The 13,969-nt window shown below is 45.0% G+C and overlaps 1 protein-coding gene across 2 annotated transcripts in view; it reads right to left on the reverse strand.

Annotated features, from left to right (window-relative positions):
• LOC106578422 (catenin delta-2) overlaps positions 1-13,969 on the reverse strand; it is a 462,724-nt gene that overhangs the window by 201,824 nt on the left and 246,931 nt on the right. The gene's annotated exons all lie outside the window — the stretch shown is intronic.

Raw genomic sequence — 13,969 nt, forward strand, 5'->3', positions numbered from 1 at the left:
TTTGTACCTGTTTTCTCCAGCACCTTAACAAGGTCCTTCGCTGTTATTCTGGGATTGATTTGCACTTTTCGCACCAAAGTATGTTCATCTCCAGGAAGACAGAATGCGTCTCCTTCCTGAGCGGTATGTCGACTTTGTGGTCCCATGGTGTTTCTACTTGCGTACTATTGTTTGTACAGATGAACGTGGTACCTTCAGGCATTTGGAAATTGCTCCTAAGGATGAACCGGACTTGTCTACCATTTTTTTGCTGAGGTCTTGGCTGATTTCTTTTGATTTTCCCAAGATGTCAAGCAAAGAGGCACTGAGTTTGAAGGTAGGCCTTGAAATACATCCACAGGTACACTTCCAATTGAGTCAAATGATGTCAATTAGCCTATCAGAAACTTCTAAAGCCATGACATCATTTTCTGGAATTTTCTAAGCTGTTTAAAGGCACAGTCAACTTAGTGTATGTAAACTTCTGACCCACTGCAATTGTGATATAGTGAATTATAAGTGAAATAATCTGTCTGTAAACAATTGTTGGAAAAATTACTTGTGTCATGCACAAAGTAGATGTCCTAACCGACTTGCCAAAACTATAGTTTGTTAACAAGAAATTTGTGGAGTGGTTGAAAAATTAGTTTTAATGACTCCAACCTAAGTGTATGTAAACTTCCGACTTAAAGTGTATAGACCTAAATAGTCTCATTGATGATTCATGAATTATAAAGTATCGTTACACTTCATTTGCTCTGTTAAACCTACCTTTTGGAATGACTTTGATAGAAACAGTTAATATATTTAGTTATTAAGAGATCTCTCAATAATCATTCTGAAGATAGCACTTTGGTAATTGTCACTGTCAGTGACAAATAACAAAGCTAAGCAGGACTGGCGTTACTTAAACCCTGGATGGGAGACAAAATGACTAATCACAGATAAATAAACTCTCCAGTAGGAGGTGCTGCCTAGCCTATTGTATTTATTTGTATTTTTATTTATTATAATTTTTTGTACCCCTTTTTCTCCCCAATTGGTAGTAGTTACAGTCTTGTCCCATCGCTGCAACTCCCCTACGGACTCGGGAGAAGCGAAGGTCGAGAGCCATGCGTCCTCCGAAACACCACCCTGCCAAGCCGCACTGCTTCTTGACACACTGCTCGCTTAACCCGTAAGCCAGCCGCACCAACGTGTCAGAGGAAACACCGTCCAGCTTGCGACTGAAGTCAGCTTCCAGCAGTCGCTAGAGCACGAAGGGACAAGGAAATCCCGGCCGGCCAAACCCTCCCCTAACGACGCTGGGCCAATTGTGCGCTGCCTCATGGGTCTCTCGGTCACAGCTGGCTGTGACACAGCCTGGGATCGAACCCAGGTCTGTAGTGACACTCGGGAGGCACAGTTTTTTTTCTGATAGTGGATAGAACGTTGCATATCAACACATTTTATACAAGGTTTGTCTATGTTCAAATGGGTTACAATGACGACATAATCCTCTTTTAAAAATGTCACCCTCAAAACAACAGTTTATGTTTACTTTAACGTCACAATATGTTGACAAATTACATTGAAACAATGTTGATTCAACCAGTTTGTGCCCAGTGGGTTGTCTGTCCGACTCCTTACTGAGGCAGACATTTACTGCAGAGGTCAAACCCTCCCTGAAATGATACATGAAAAGGCTACAGTGAGACAGATGAGGGTTGACACACACACACACAAAGTGCAAAGGGAGTTTGCAGTAGACTTATAAATTCTATGGACAAGGTCCCAAGAAAATTGACTTCTGTTCTGATGTTGCCAGAATTGAAATGCTATTCCCTCAGATTCTCTCTCTCTCTCTGTTTCTCTCTCTTGGTTTCTCTCCCTCTCTGTTTCTCTCCCCTCTCTGTCTATTTCTCTCTTTTCACTCTCTCTTTCTCTCTAGTTCTCCCTACCGCTCTCCCTTTTTACCCCTCTCTCGTTCTCTCTGTCTAAGTGCATTCTCTCTCAGAGGACAAAGGAGTACAAAGGACACCAAAACACTAACTCCCTCCACTAAAACCTAAAGCAGAGAACAAGTAGACAGGCAGACGGACAGGCAGCGACAACAAGCACACCACTCTCACAGCTCTCTAACAGAGCAAGGGCTTGCTAATGGAGAGATGCCTAGTAGGATGAAGGAGAGAGATAGAGAAATAGGGGATGGGGAGGGGGAATATTGTTATTGAGCCCTCAAGGGAGAGAAGGGAGAGGCTTCTTAACATCAGAAGTGTTGGAGCACTATACACACAATTAGGGGCAGAAAGGGCCAAAAATAAACGCATACACTCTCTGGTTATAGAATGCTCTTACTTTCTGTCTCTCTCTGTCTCTTCCTCTGGTACTCTCTCTCTCTCATCTTTTCTATCAGCTCGTGACCCACAACTCACACATTGTCACCTCTCCATAGAGTTCAATAAGGAGAGGAGAGGTCCAACAGTAGCAGAGAGAGGAGCAGAGAGAGGTCCTTGGGTAGAAGAGAATGGTCCTAGTTAGCAGAGAGAGGTCTTAGGGTAGCAGAGAGAGGTACTAGGGTAGCATAGAGAGATCCTAGGGTAGCAGAGAGAGATACTAGGGTAGCAGAGAGAGATCCTAAGGTAGAAGAGAGCGGCCCTAGGGTAGCAGAGAGAGGTCCTATGGTAGCAAAGAGAGGTCCTAGAGTAACAGAGGGAGGTATTAGGGTAGCAGAGAGAGGTCCTAGGGTAGCAGAGAGAGGTCCTAGGGTAGTAGAGAGAGGTCCTAGGGTAGCAGAGAGAGGTCCTATGGTAGAAAAGAGAGGTCCTAGAGTAACAGAGGGAGGTATTAGGGTAGCAGAGAGAGGTCCTAGGGTAGCAGAGAGAGGCCCTAGGGTAGCAGAGAGAGCTCCTATGGTAGCAAAGAGAGGTCCTAGGGTAGCAGAGCGAGGTCCTAGGGTAGCAGAGAGTTGTCGTAGGGTAGCGGAGAGAGGTCCTAGGGTAGCAGATAGAGGATGTAATTGGAGTGGTTACATGTGTGAGTTTGTTTGTATGTGCGTGGTTGTACAGGTAATTGTCAAAATAAAGGAAACACCAACATAAAGTGTCTTAATAGGGCGTTGGCTCACCACGAGCCGCCAGAACATCTTCAATGCACCTTGGCATAGATTCTACAACTGTCTGGGGACTCTATTGGAGGGATGCAACAACATTCTTTCACGAGAAATACCTTAATTTGGTGTTTTGTTGATGGTTGTAGAAAACGCTGTCTCAGGTGTCAGGCCACAATCTCCCCTAAGTGTTCACTTGGGTTGAGATCTAGTGACACATCTCTTCTTCTAGCCATGGTAGCAACTGGCCATTCTTATACATGACCCTAAGCATGATGGGATGTTATTGCTTTATTAACTCAGGAACCACACCTGTGTGGAAACACCTGCTATCAATATACTTTGTATCCCTCATTTACGTAAGTGTTTCCTTTATTTTGGCAGTTGCCTGTAAGTGTTTGTTTGTATGTGTGTGGGTGGAGAGAAAATTAGATCCTCTACTGCTAAAACCAAACTAATATGACTATGATTAGCATGTGCACCTGCCTGGTATTCTCTTCAGACAAGCCCACAGAGGCAATAAGACTTATTACAGTGAAGGAAGCTGCTAGCTAACAACAGCACACACCTCAACAATAGAAAAACAGGTATTCAGGCACGATACAAATAAGGTGAAAAGTTTTATTTTTTACCACTAATGACCATCTCAAGTAAACAAACCACCTGCAATGTTAAAATATTCATTCATATTTATATGAGCAGTGTGTGTGCAGGTGTGTGTGTCTAGGTTTTAGCAGTCGGAAGCTGTAATATAACTGAGGGTTTAATTCTCTGAGTCATACAGAGCAGAGTGCTCTGCATTCATATTGCTACTGCTGTGTGTGTGTGTGTGTGTGTGTGTGTGTGTGTGTGTGTGTGTGTGTGTGTGTGTGTGTGTGTGTGTGTGTGTGTGTGTGTGTGTGTGTGTGTGTGTGTGTGTGTGTGTGTGTGCGTCACACACCGCTACACCTGCTTGCACTCACACAAACTTCAGAAGGATTAACCAAGGCTAAACCCAGCCAGCCACTTCAGAAAGAAAGGGAGAGAGAGAAAGGGGGAGAGAAGAGAGAGGGAGAGAGAGAGAATGAGGAAAAAGTGACAGCAAGAAGAATAGAGAAAGAGAAAGAGAAAGAGAAAGAGAGAGAGGAAGAAAGAGAGAGAGAACTATTGAGATAAGTAGAGAGGTAGAGAAAAGAGGTGGTGGGAATGCTACTGTGATGACTGACATCTCAATTCTTATAAATTTGGCTTGTTGCGTAATGGTTGTTATGCTATCAGTGAGAGTATTGAAAATATTACTGACGTGAATGTGTGTGTTTCTTTGTTAATGTATTTTTCCAAGGTGTTGAGAGTGACTAGACCTTGGCTGTATCTATTTTACTGTATAATAGAGATAATATAACAGTCTTAAGAGTGTGTGAGATAAAGCGTGTGTTAGTGGTATTATAGTGTGTGAGGAAGTAATGTAACACTTCACTGGCAGGCCACACAGGACAGGCAGTCAATACAGGACAGGACAAACACATTATAGATCTGTCCCTCGACAGGACCGGAGATGGGGGGTGAGATGAGGGGTGAGGTCATACAATCACACACACATACACGCACACGCACACACAAACAGACACACAATGTCATCATGGGGAGAGGAGTAAGAAAACAAAAGACCATGTCTGATGACTCAGACACACAAGGGCATTCACTCCCTCCTTCCATCCCACCCTTTACCTCCCATCTCTCCTTTACCTCCCTCCTTCCATCCCTCCCTTTACCTCCCTCCGTCCATCTCTCCTTTTACCTCCCTCCTTCCATCCCTTTACCTCTCTCCTTCCATCTCTCCCTTTACCTCCCTCCTTCCATCTCTCCTTTTACCTCCCCCTTCCATCTCTCATTTTCCATCCCTCCTTCCATCCCTCCCTTTACCTCCCTCCTTCCATCTCTCCTTTTACCTCCTTCCTTCCATCCCTCCCTTTACCTCCCTCCTTCCATCTCTCCTTTTACCTCCCTCCTTCCATCCATCCCTTTATGTCCCACCTTCCATCCCTCCCTTTACCTCCCTCCTTCCATCTCTCCTTTTACCTCTCTCCTTCATCCCTCCCTTTACCTCCCTCCTCCCTTCCCTCCTTTTACCTCTTTCCATCCCTCCCTTTACCTCCCTCCTTCCATCTCTCCTTTTACCTCTCTCCTTCCATCCCTCCCTTTACCTCTCTCCTTCCATCCCTCCCTTTACCTCCCTCCTCCCTTCCCTCCTTTTACCTCCTTCCATCTCTCCTTTTACCTCCCTCCTTCCATCGCTCACTTTACCTCCCTCCTCCCTGTACCTCCCTCCTTCCTTCCATCCCTCCCTTTACCTCCCTCCTTAGATATCTCCTTCCATCACTCCCTTTACCTCCCTCCTTCCATTCCTCCATTTACATCCCTCCTTGCAGCAAATGCTTCATCTAGCTTATAGAGAGAGCCTTTGATGATTTTACACACACAAACACACAGTATCACATCATTAGTATGATGAATAAGATCGAAGCCTCTGGGGCCACACACACCCTGCAGGGCAGGGGGAAAATAGAGAGCGAGAGAGAAAGAGAGAAAGAGAGAGAGAGAGAGAAAACACTTCCACTCTAAATTCTGGATGAATGCTCTCGACTTCAACAATCATCACCATTTCCTGTTGCCTCTCAATGAAGGAATGATGGAGAGAGGGACGGAAGAAGAGAGGGAGGGAGAGGTGAAGAGATGACATTATATTGAGAGAGAGATGGAGGGGTGATGGAGGAAGAGACGGAGGAAGAGATATAGAGAGCATCTATCTCAAAAGTTAGACATACTGATTTCTTCTTTATTCAACTCTTTCACTCCAGAATATTCCAGATCGATGGCTGCCTCATCAAATAAGAGACAATGAACACTTGAGTTGCTCCATATTGTTCTTCCAAAGGTCAAGATCCTCATCCCTCTCTCACATACCAGATATACAACTCACTGACATTAATGTCTTTATGCAAGTCTGGGCTCAGATTTCAAATGAGAGCATCAAACCAGAAACAGAGATAAAGGTCTTTATTAATGTATGATGGAGCGCATGCAAGAGGACTTTGCTGAAACAAGATATCAAACTCACTGACCTTAACGTCTGCACGATTGTGCTTAACTTTTACATGACATCGGCATACAAGATATTCAACTCATCTGTACTTCTCATGAAAGTGGTGACTTTATGCAAACTGGAAACTGCATTCCTGAGGCTGCATTTATTGTAGCTGGGGATTTTAACAAAGCAAATTTGAGGAAAATGCTACCGAAGTTCTACCAACTCATTGACTGTAGTACTCACACTGGTAAATCATTGGGCCCCTTCCACTCAACTTTTTTTGAAATGCCTACAAGGCCCTCCCCCGCCCTTCCTTTGGCAAATCTGAACACGACTCCATTTTGCTCCTCCCTTCCTAGAGGCAGAAACTCAAACAGGAAGTACCCATGCTAAGGTCTGACCAATCGGAATTCATGCTTCAAGATTGTTTTGATCACACGGACTGGCATATGTTCCAGGTAGCCTCTGAGAATAACATCAACGAATACACGGATACAGTGACAGTGAGTTCATCAGGAAGTGTATAGGAGATGTTACACCCACTGTGACTATTAAAACCTACCCAAACCAGAAACCGTGGACAGATGGCAGCATTCGTGCAAAACTGAAAGCGCAAACCACCACAATTAACCATGGAAAGGTGACTGAGAATATGGCCGAATACAAACATTGTAGTTATTCCCTTTGTCAGGCAATCAAACAGGCAAACCGTCAGTACCGAGACAAAGGTGGAGTTGCAATTCAACGGCTCAGACACGAGACGTATGTGGCAGGGTCTACAGACAATCACAGACTAGAAATGGAAAACCAGCCATGTCGCAAACACCGACGTATTGCTTCTGGACAAGCTAAACACCTTCTTCGCCCGCTTTGAGGATAGCACAGTACCACCGTCGAGGCCCGCTACCAAGGACTGTGGGCTCTCCTTCTCAAATTGCCGACATAAGTAAGATGTTTAAGCTGTTAACCCTCGCAGGGCTGCCGGCCCAGACGGAATCTCTAGCCGCGTCCTCAAAGCATGCACAGATCAGCTGGCTGGAATGTTTACGGACATATTCAATCTCTCCTTATCCCAGTCTGCTGTCCCCACTTGCTTCACAATGTCCACCATTGTTCCTGTACCCAAGAAAGCAAAGGTAACTGAACTAAATGACTATCGCCCCGTAACACTCACTTCTGTCATCATGAAGTGCTTTGAGAGACTAGATCATATCACCGCTATCTTACCTGACACCCTAGACCCACTTCAATTTGCTTTCTACCCCAATAGATCCACATCGCACTATCCGCTCTGGACAAGAGGAATACCTATGTAAGAATGTTGTTCATTGACTATAGCTCAGCATTGAACACCATAGAACCTTCCAAGCTCATCATTAAGCTCAGGGCCCTGGGTCTGAACCCCGTCCTGTGCAACTGGGTCCTGGATTTCCTGACGGGCCACCCCCAGGTGGTTAAGGTAGGAAACTTTGCTGATCCTCAACACAGGAGCCCACAAGGTTGCGTGCTCAGCCCACTCCTGTACTCCCTGTTCACCCATGACTGCGTGGCCACGCACGCCTCCAACTCAATCATCACGTTTGCAGACGACACAACAGTAGTGGGCGTGATTACTAACAATGACGAGACAGCCTACAGGGAGGAGGTGAGGGCCCTGGGAGAGTGGTGCCAGGAAAATAACCTCTCACTCAACGTCAACAAAACAAAGGAGCTGATCGTGGACTTCAGGAAACAGCAGAGGGAGCACGCCCCTATCCACATCGACGGGACTGCAGTGAAGAAGTTGGAAAGCTTCAAGTTCCTCGGTGTACACATCACTGACGATCTGAAATGGTCCATCCACACAGATAGTGTGGTGAAGAAGGCGCAACAGCGCCTCTTCAACCTCAGGAGGCTGAAGAAATCTGTCTTGGCCACTAAAACCCTCACAAACTTTTACAGATGCACAATTGAGAGCATCCTGTCGGGCTGTATCACCATCTGGTATGGCAACTGCAACGCCCGCAACCGCAGGGCTCTCCAGAAGGTGGTGCGGTCTGCCCAATGCATCACTGGGGCAAACTACCTGTCCTCTAGGACACCTACAGCACCCGATGTCACAGGAAGGCCATCAACCACCCGAACCACGGCCTGTTCACCCCGCTATCATCCAGAAGGCGAGGTCAGTACAGGTGCATCAAAGCTGGGACCGAGAGACTGAAAAACAGCGTCTATCTCAAGGCCATCAGACTGTTAAATAGCCATCACTAGCCGGCTTCCACCCGGTTATACAACCTTGCACCTTAGAGGCTGCTGCCCTATATACATAGACTTGGAATCAATGGACACTTTAATAATGGAACACTAGTCGCTTTAAAAATGTTTAAATAATGTTTACATACTGCTATACTCAGTGTACAGTGCCTTGCAAAAGTATTCATCCTCCTTGGCATTTTTCCTATTTTGTTGCATTACAACTTGTCATTTTATTTTTTTCACCCCTTTTTCATGGTATCCAATTGGTAGTAGTTACAGTCTTGTCTCGTCGCTGCAACTCCCGTACGGACTCGGGAGAGGCGAAGGTCGAGAGACACGCGTCCTCCGTAAACACAACCCAACCAAGCCGCACTGCTTCTTCACACAATGCCCATCCAACCCGGAAGCCAGCCGCACCAATGTGTCAGAGGAAACACCGTACACCTGGCGACCGTGTCAGCGTGCACTGCGCCCGGCCCGCCACAGGAGTCGCTAGTGCGCGATGAGACAAGGATATCCCTGCCGGCCAAGCCCTCCCCAACCCGGACAACACTGGGCCAATTGTGCACCGCCCCATGGGCCTCCCGGTTGCGGCTGGCTGCGAGAGAGCCTGGACTTGAACCCAGAATCTCTAGTGGCACAGCTAGCACTGCGATGCAGTGCCTTAGACCACTGAGCTACTCGGGAGGCCACAACCTGTAATTTAAATACATTTTTATTTGGATTTCATGTAATGGATATACACAAAATAGTCCAAATTGGTGAAGTGAAAAAAAATCACTTGTTTCAAAAACTTCGAACAAATAAAAAACGGAAAAGTGGTGCGTGCATATGTATTCACCCCCTTTGCTTTCAAGCCCCTAAATAAGATCTGGTGCAACCAATTACCTTCAGAAGTCACATAATTAGTTAAATAAAGTCCAACTGTGTGCAATTTAAGTGTCACATGACCACTGATGACATGATCAGTATATATACACCTGTTCTGAAAGGCCCCAGAGTCTGCAACACCACTAAACAAGTGGCACCATGAAGACCAAGGAGCTCTCCAAACAGGTCAGGGACAAAGTTGTGGAGAAGTAAAGATCGCTGTTGGGTTATAAAAAAATATCAGAAACTTTGAACATCCCACGGAGCACCATTAAATCCATTATTAAAACATTTAAAGATTATGGCACCACAACAAACCTGCCAACAGTGGGCCGCCAGCCAAAACTCAGACAAGGAGGGCATTAATCAGAGAGGCAACAAAGAGACCAAAGATAACCCTGAAGGAGCTGCGAAGCTCCACAGCAAAGATTGGAGTATCTGTCCATAGGACCACTTTATGGAAGAGTGGCCAGAAAAATAAGCAAACACGTTTGGTGTTCGCCAAAAGGCATGTGGGAGACTCCCTGAATAGTTATGCACGCTCAAGTTTTCATATTTTTTTGTCTTACTGCTTGTTTGTTCCACTTCAAAGTGGTAGGCATGTTGTGTAAATCAAATGATACAAACCCTCAAAAAATCTATTTTAATTCCAGGTTGTAATGCTACAAAATAGGAAAAATGCAAAAGGGGTGAATACTTTCGTAAGTCACTGTATATACTGTATTCTATTCTACTGTATTTTAGTCAATGCCATTCCGACATTGCTCAATCTAATATTAATATATTTCTTAATTGCATTTTTTTACTTTTAGATGTGTGCATTGTTGTGAATTGTTTTAGATACTACTGCACTGTTGGAGCTAGGAACACAAGCATTTCGCTACACCCGCGATAACATCTGCTGAATATGTGTATGTGACCAATAACATTTGATTTTGATTTGAATTTGATTTCATAAAACAAGACAAACTTCAAACAAGATATACAACTCCCTGACCTTACCGTCTGCTGCCTATGCAATATAGTACTTTTTATGTAATATAGAACTTTCCATAAACATGACAGGTGCACATTTTCCTTTAATCCAAGAGAAGAGAGGAGACACGTGGAGATAGTATTCTGCCTAGCTGCCATTTTACAATAATCCCCCTTAATACGATGGCAATGTCACAATAGGATGTGTGAAGTGGCGGTGTGTGTGTCTGTGTCTGTGTGTTTGTGCGTGTGTGTGTGTGTGTGTGTGTGTGTGTGTGTGTATGTGTGGCAGTGGCAATGTCAGGAGAGGGTGTGTGAAGTAGCTGACAGATACGCATTCATATATTAACCTTGAGTACCCGATACCTCATTGAGCTATAGATTAGGTGTTGTGGGGGGTTTGTGTGCGTGTGTGCATGAGTGTGTATGTGTGCACGTGTGTGTATGTGTGCACGTGTGTGTGTGTGCACGTGTGGGTGTGTTTGGGCGGAAGCTAGCCTAGCGGTTAGAGCATTGGGCCAGTAACCAAAAGGTCGCTGGTACAAATACCAGAGCCGACAAGGTAAGGTTTGCTCTGGGGGTGCCGTACTACTACAGTATGACCATGTAAAACAACACATTTCACTGCACCTGTCTGTGACTATTTCTATTAGGTGAGTGTGTGATAGATGTTAATGGAAGAGCTGCCAGAGGCAGTAATTACAGTAAACACCATTGACATGATGCACACACACATACTGACAGCTTCATCTACTGACGCTGCTTCACACAATACAGAGAGAAGGAGAAGGAGCGAGAGAATGAGTAGGGGAATAGCGAGAAGAGAGAGCACCTTTCAACAATGAAAGCAAAAATTATGTCCTTGTCTTCTGTTCATGTCTGATGTTTTGTCTCTGTCAAATTGTGCCTTCCTCCATTTCCTCACCATCTCTCTCTCTCTCTCTCTCCTCCATCCCTACCCTCTCCCCCTTTTCAACTGATGATTACCAAAACAAAACACTTCACAGTGATCTTGCTGCAGTCAAGGGTTTCACTCATCACTTCTGTTCTGCTCCAGAAAGCAACAACGGTGACAAAGTAATTTGTGTCAATCAAACTGCTCAACTAATCATCATCATCATCTTCAGCATCATCAACAAATTCACAACAATCATCACAAGTATCACTGTCATCACCCATCATCACTTCAAAAAGCCTATTTGCTACGACTACCGTAAAACTTCAATTAATATCCTGGGTGTTTATTTGCTTCAATCAATCAACACAACGGCCGCTTATTAGAAACATGCTTCTATTTGAGCCAGGTGTCTATTTACTTAATGCACACAGCTTATGCTCAATAAAATGTTGAGGAGACCACCACACTGTTTACTGTGACCAGTATGACGAGTATAAACGTTCTAATAACAAATCCATCACAGATCAGACTAGGCTGCCTATCGTACACCCCCCGATATTCGTGCTTCAGAGATGTGTCCATGGTAACCTCGTAAACAATTCATTTAGACCAGGCAGTTATTTGAAACAGGTGTTTATTTGCTGAATTGTGTGCCGATGTCCAGCTATTAAAAGGGACAGGAGGCTATTTAATGCTCTGCTTTTAATTGACATTTTACAGTATGTGAATAACATGTGGCTAGCATGGCTCCAGTCCCCCGACCCTCCTCCAGACTGTCCTCTGTCCTCTCTCCAGGGATAGTCCAGACCTAGGCCCCCTGGTAAACTATAGCATCATCATCATAACAGAGAAGATAACTAGTAGAATGGGACACAGCAAATACACAAACATATACAGACACATGCAGACACACACGCACACACACACACACACACACACACACACACACACACACACACACACACACACACACACACACACACACACACACACACACACACACACACACACACACACACACACACACACACACAGAGAGCGACCACTCAGAGAAAAAAATGACCACAACGGGCAACTTACAACAGTTAGGAAAGATTGCCAAGTCACAAACACAAAACACACACACACACACACAAAACAAAACACACACACACAAAACACAACACACAAGCACACAAAACACAACACACACACACACAAACACAACACACAGCTCCCCAGGGCCAAGGTTCTGGTGATGCATCATTACCCTCCCTCGGAGGTGATTCCATATCCCAGCATGCATTTCTCATGTGGAGAGGAAATTACCCCTGGGCCATGCTGAGAGCCAAAAGAGTGTGTCCTCTCTCCTCTCCTTCATTTCTTCCCCCTCTCTTTCATCTCCTCCCCCTCTCTCCTCTCCTTAATTTCTTCCCCCTCTCTCCTCTCCTTCATCTCCTCCCCCTCTCTCCTCTCCTTCATCTCCTCCCCCTCTCTCCTCTCCTTCATCTCCTCCCCCTCTCTCCTCTCCTTCATCTCCTCCTGCTCCTCCAGCTCTCTCCTCCATCTCACTCTTTTTATCCTCCTCTCCTTCCTTCCTTCTTCTCTTTGACCTCTATCTGCTCTCTTCTTTTCTTCTTCTTTCTCTCATGTCTCTCTCTCTCTCTACCTCCCTCTTCCTCTTTTCTCTCTCACCATCTCTCTCTCTCTTCCCTTTATCTCCCTCTGGTCTTTCTCTCCCTTTCTCTGAGGGAAAACGACAGAATAATAACAGAGACAAAAAACATGGACGGGTTGTACAGTAGCACCAGTGTCTAACTATATGAACAAAGCTCCCGTGTGTCCCTAGTGTCTGCCTTACAATAGCCTCGGGTTTATTTCATATCACACTGTCATATTCATACAACAGTCCCACTTCTCTCTCCACATCCATTCACTACAACACCACAATACAATACCACATATACAGTACAATAAAGAGCAGCACTGAAGAAAGGGTCATCTTTATAGCTACAGTCCACACAAAAAAACACATACGACACACCCTCAAACATCTCCTAGGTACAAGGACCGCAAAATATCAGTGTGGTATGAGTGGCTGGATATTGTATCTCATATAGGATGTGAATGTATTCCATAGAAAACGGCACTTAGCTCACACGTAGTTATAGTTGAGCTCAAAATTGGGCCTCAATTTTCATTTAAAGGAGATCCTCTCACACAGGCTCACGCTAGCCAATCAGAATGCAGCATCACACGCATAACTACACACACACACCCCTCTGACCAATGTGAACCACACCTTATATAAATAGCATGCTCCCTTTTATTAGGCTGTCTCAGTGATGGGACCCATAGTGACAATAAACAGCCAGCACACTGATTATATCTGACTCCAGTATGATACATCATATTAAATCATATCAGCTATGATGGTAGCTTACAACATATGATATGTCGTATCACATCATGTAACACGTGCTACATATAGTACATGCATCTCTTCTTGCCACAGAGTAGAATTTGTAGTACATAGACAAACCTCCCTTCTTCTCTCTCTCCTCCCTCCTCCTCCTCCTTTCACTCCATCCTCCGTTTCATCTTCAGGAACACCTCCTCCACCTCTCCACCTCTCCACCATCTCACAGACTGCTCCTCTCTTCCTCTGATGGCAGCTAACCATGTTAGCACCTCCTAACAGCCTGGATGATGTTATTACAAATGTATCATGTCTGGTGTGACGTGGGTTGCAGGGTGGGTTTGGGTGTGTGTGCATATGCTATAGCAGAATGTGCAGCCGCGTGGCTGCGTATTAGAAGATGTGTTTTACAGCTCAAGTTGAAAGATAAAGAACATTTTAGACTTCCCCGTAATGTGT

Source organism: Salmo salar, chromosome ssa19, assembly GCF_905237065.1.
Source record: "Salmo salar chromosome ssa19, Ssal_v3.1, whole genome shotgun sequence".
Taxonomy (NCBI): Eukaryota; Metazoa; Chordata; class Actinopteri; order Salmoniformes; family Salmonidae; genus Salmo; species Salmo salar.